The following is a 5,706-nucleotide window of genomic DNA, read 5'->3' as shown; positions in this document are numbered from 1 at the left end:
AGAATCGTGTGTGTTTTGTGGTGACATTTTCGCATTGTTCTACTGCTCAATTGCATTGAATTTCGTTCGGATCCGTGGAATTTCAATCCGTTTCTCAGATTATGAACAGTTTCGATAAGTTTTTCAATTCAAATTAGATGATGTTAGCCCGCGACTCACTCACATATTTACCATCGGAAATGGATACATAACAAAGTCATAGTAATGAAACGAAATGAGTGCTAAATCGCGGATATAAATTGTTGTCGCCTATTTAAATCAATGTGCATTATAGATTTACATTTGGATGAAAAAAAGTTGCCATCAATTGCGTTAGGAGGCGTGTATTTTCCGACTGTTTGTGTTTGCATTTGAATTTTTGCCCTTGAACGCATCGATGATCATAAATTAGCGCATATTTCGAATGAATTTCCTATGCAATTCAATTGATATTTGATTGAACCCACCATAGAATTGTCCCTCACGAATCCAACTATTCCAAAAATGTATATTGAATACCGGCTTATGTGTATGTAGCCAGTTGCCATCTGACCACCCAATACGAATTGATGTGAAACAAAAATGTGACAGTGTCAAGAAATCGGTGAAATGATAGCACCTTCGCGACAACATGCTACTGTTCTCATTTGCGCGTTTATCATTCAGTTAATAGCTACCGCTTGTCTAGTTTAGGGTGAAAATTGCGAAAAAAAGTGTTCCAGAAATGTCAATTCAAAATCAGTTCTTTTCTCTGCGGAACCAATCAAAGAATTGAGTTTGTGACGGTTTTTCAGTCTTTTGAGGAAAAACAAATACCGCCTTTTTCTCTCTCTCTCTCTCCAGCAAAAATACCGAAACAAATAAATTGAAATTCGTCGGTTTTGGGTTGAAATGTGAGCTGTCAGCAATAAACCGAATGAATTCGGCAAATTTTTACCGACTCACTAATGCCAGCAAATGAAACAAATTCGAATGTTGTTCGAAATTTGAAACGATCGAAATTACGTTTGATTTGAAATAAGTGGTTACCTCGCTGTCAAATCCACTTAGAATAAGGAAAACAATATTGCATGCAAATTATCAGAATAAATAATGACGGAATACAAAATCGATGCGAATATTTTGTTCGTCATAAATTCAGATTTGTTGTTGAGTATGAAAAGAAGTCGACACTCTTGACTGAAGCTGCGCCCTGATTGGGATCGAATGAATGGTTGTCGATTGGTGTTTTGTTTTGTTTTGTTGAACCATTTTTTTTCACTTTTTCGTTCACTTTTTATGGCATCTATTCGGCATTCCAGTCCTATTCAAATTCTATCTTATTTTTCTAAAATCTATCCAGTTTTCCATTCCACGCTCGCAGCGATTCAATTGATTGCATGCGGTGTATTGGATACGGATCGCAAGGGTGCATTTGAATTGTTAGTAATATTCAAATGCATTTTGATTGGCTCAGCACCTCTGCGTTGACAAAGAAAAGCCAAAGAGATTATTTAACGGTGATTTCCCGTAATCACCAAAAATAAAGAAGTAATTATTTCTATGAGAATTGCATTACAGTAGCAAATGTCCACCGACATAAGTTGAAATCATGCCATGGATATTTCCATTCGAATTTCTCGCACAAATCAAATCGTTCGAATCATATATTTTTTTCAATCCACCATCCATAAGTGAATTTCACAATCTCTGCCGCATACGATTTTCGAATTACAATTTTTTTTCTTCGGCATCGATTCATTTAAATTACCCTGATGAGAAAATCAAATGTCACTTTAACAAATCAAACTAAATCGATTGTATGCCTTTGTTTTTCGCTCATTTTTTCTGTTCCTCGTTGTGCTGCGTGTGTGTTGTTTTTTCTTTCCCTCTTGTCTATTGACATAATTTTGAATTAACTGGAATCGAACAATAATGAAATCGCACGAAATAATGAATCATAAGCAAGAAATAATTATTATTTAGTTATAAGTGCAACAATAACCTGAATAGAATTCGGAGAATTTAAATAAGTCAGCTAAGCAATTTATTGTATATAAATCGTCAGTCTTTAATCAACCATCGACTACAATTCACCTGTCTTCTAATGACAACTTCTATCACACAGAACTTAGTCACCTCTATTCATCTACATTCGAACGCTTGGCAACCATTTTTTTGCGACAAGATTTCGTATTCGATTTTGAAAGGGTGTTCATTTTGTTTGGATTTAGGAGGATAAAAAAACAGGAAGTATGACGAAATTTAAATGGAAATGTTTTCCTTTGTAATAATTATCATTGCTATTCTACGTTCGATTATGGACATGAGATAGCGTCAGTTTTTTCCTTTGAATTTTCGGTTGATTTGACAGCGTATGAGCACACACAACCCCGATTCTTTGCCGTACTAGAGCTCTGTTTGATTTCAACCAATATCTCATGACAAAGACAATCGCCAAATATGATGAAGATGAAAATGAAAATATTAGAAAGAAACCGACAAATGAAAAAGGCTTTTAGCTCGCGAAAAAATCAAACCATGACTTGTTTTCACGAGTTTTTTCTTGTTTTCATATGACTTGGACATCCGAAGCGTCGATCGTACACCGAACAGCCAGCCAGGGAGCAAACAACCAGTGAGCAAACAACCAAGAGCCAGTCAGCCAAAACCCAAGAGTCAGTGAGCCAAGACATCGCGACCCAATTCTGATTGACATCGCCAAGCAGCAAAGTGAGTAAATTTTCATACTTTTGTTCACTTTTCAAAATGCAAACACAATTCGAGTCTCAAAATGAAAATTTGCATTTCTCTTCAAACGAAAAAAGAGCCGTAGATTAGAGAGAGTGAATGAAAAAAATATGTGAATAAAATGAAGAAAAAAGGACGACAGTTTTTGACTTTTGTATTATTTTATGTTGGAGCGAGCTATTTCCAAATCATCGCTGCTGAAGCAACGCTTGCATTGCGTCTGTTCCTCTGCTAATTCATTTAATATTCAATGTTGTGAGTTTAGTAACAATCTCGTCGGTTTTTATGGACACGTATTGAAATCTTTATTGCTGAGTACATTTTGACTAACTGAAAATATTCCATATATTCGGCGGTTAAGCAGTTGAAATCAATCCGGTGAATATATAAATGATACGCGAAAAATCCTTTTGAAAGAGAACATGCGAAGGCTTTATACCATTTGTGCTTTTTGCAATAATATGGAGCCACCATTATTATTTACCAATGAATAGTACTGAAGTACAGTGTATTTGAGTCCGTACCTTCTCCACTACTGCTTGAAAGCACAATGGTCTAAAAATATGCAAGAATTTACGCCTCGTTCTTTCCGTGTGCGAACAAAAGAGTGCTTATTGTTAATAGTTGGTCTTCGTACTTGGATTTGTGCAATGCTATTGTGTTTCAAGTCAGTGATTTCAAATGTCCTACCATCCGATTCTCATTCGCTTTTACGTTGACGGTCGCTGTATTCGGGAGATGCGAGTCGATAAAAGAGCTCATTCTCTTTCCAAATTGATCTATTTCATCGAATTCCTATGATGCAGTCGCAAGTTATGATATCGATATCACCATGAGTTGAAGAGTGTCCACTGTCCATCGCACTAATTTATCGATGCGAGTCGATGAAAGAGCTGATTCTCTTTCCAAATTGATCTATTTCATCGAATTCCTATGTCTATCATCTTATCTTATCTTTTATCTTATCTAGATAATTATCTTTGTCCAAACACTGCGTGTCCCAGAAAAATTGTCTGATGGAAATATTTTCAGTATTTTCCATGTGAAATTACCCGTATATTGGCATTTCGTTGATCTATTACGATAAATGATTATAAACGAAATGATCTTTTTTAAGATAATTCTATTCTAGACTGCTACATTTATTGTGTGTTTGCATAGATTTTTCGGTAAAAAAAGTTACCATATGGAATCAATAGGCTCACAATATTTGAAACATTTTTTTATGACTAGTGGTAAATATGTTGGGTTTACTCTTTGCAGATTATAATGGTTTTCAAAGGTCAGGTGATCAAATTTAACGATGAAGCATACGCTCGCAAAATATATGATGCAGCGATTAAAGTGCTCAAGGAAGATGTTAGTTTAAAATTCAAGCCACGACAGAATTTGTGCAAAAATTCCTTCCCCTATAAACTTTGTGTGGAACTGGGTATAACTCCTTCGGAAAAAAGGCAGGGTCAGTTATACGAAAACATAAATTACTTTAACTTGAGCGGTAAGATATTTTTTCTAGATATAACATTTAAAACGTCGGTTATTCATCTTTGAATTCACTTTGTACTCTTGCATATATCAATTTAGCCCCATACTTCATGGCATTCTTTTATGTCCTTTTTAAAAAACATGTATTACATTTGGTTTTTGTTTACTAATTCTCTTCTACGATGTGTTTCGCTTTTTCAGCAATTATAGAGGAAGAATTGAAAAAAGATCATCCTTCTGCATCCAATGAAATCATATTGGTGCCAAAAGATAAAAAAGTAAGCTATAGTTTTTCTGAAAAATGGCAAATATATTCATTCAATTTAGATTTTGGTTATTTTGAAATTTCAAAAACCAACGAATTTTCTTTTCAATTCTTGTTCAGGCCAAAAAAACTGCAAGTGATGACAAGACACCGTCAACGGATGCCCAATCGTCGGGACGAGCTCCACATGCGGCTTCCCAGGACGCGGGGTCAAATTCAATGTTGGATGTCGTCCAGCCAAGTTCGGTAAGTTCGCATGGATTTTCTGCTTTTTTCTACACCTTTTTTACTTTGCATCACAAGAACATTCAATTCCAATTCAGAACAGTTTTATGAAAGCTTCTCCATTAAATCCTAATAAAAAATCTTTCACTTGATCTTGGTTCTTGGAATAACTTCACAGTTTTCCAAAATGATCATTCGTTCTAAGGCAAAAATGCCCAACTTCATGAATAAATTATCACCAATAAACCGTAACAAATGTTCCTTTTTCATTCAGTCTTCGGCCAACGAAAGTCGTGTCAACACAACAAACAATGACGTGGCTTCGGACACTCCTCGATCGCCAGGAGAGGATTCATCTGCAGCATCCCAAGACATGTCACCAAAATCGACTGAAAGAAACGATGATGGGCAGCAAAGCTTGGTAAGTCTGCATGTGCTTTCTTTCCTTCGGATGATTTTTCGAATGATTGCAGTAGAAACAAAAAACCTTTGCGTTGCAAATTGATTCAACTTTGATCATGTGATATCATTTATTTGAACCATATTAATTCACCATAAAAACTAAAATTCTAACCCGGTTGATTTTCCATTGAAAGAATAACAAATTGTAAATTGTATCATCACATTGGCTTGGAATATTTTAATAAAATCGTTTGAATTGAAACTGAAAAATCAACAGATAGTTTTGATTTGCTTAGCAAGAAAGAAATCTGTGGCAAGACTAATTCATGTGCTTTATTTTTATCAGTCTTCCGACGATTTCTTTGACGATGATTCTAGTGATGGAGATGACAAAGACCATGCTGATGACGATGACGATGACGATGACAATGACGACGACGTCATCACTGGACAGTATTCAGATTCAAACGATGATGTGCCGCAAAACTCGGTAAGTCTGCATGTTTTTATCTTTCGTTTGCATTTTTTGGAATCGTTTGCATTTTTTTTCCAAAAAGTTTGGAACCACTAGGCATTTTTCATACAAATTGACCATTTTTGGTGGACTCATTAACATATTT

This window comes from Sitodiplosis mosellana, unplaced genomic scaffold (assembly GCF_009176505.1).
Source record: "Sitodiplosis mosellana isolate CC-2019 unplaced genomic scaffold, AAFC_SMos_1.0 Smas_scaffold_6181, whole genome shotgun sequence".
NCBI classification, from domain to species: domain Eukaryota; kingdom Metazoa; phylum Arthropoda; class Insecta; order Diptera; family Cecidomyiidae; genus Sitodiplosis; species Sitodiplosis mosellana.
Note: the sequence above shows the minus strand (reverse complement) of the source record.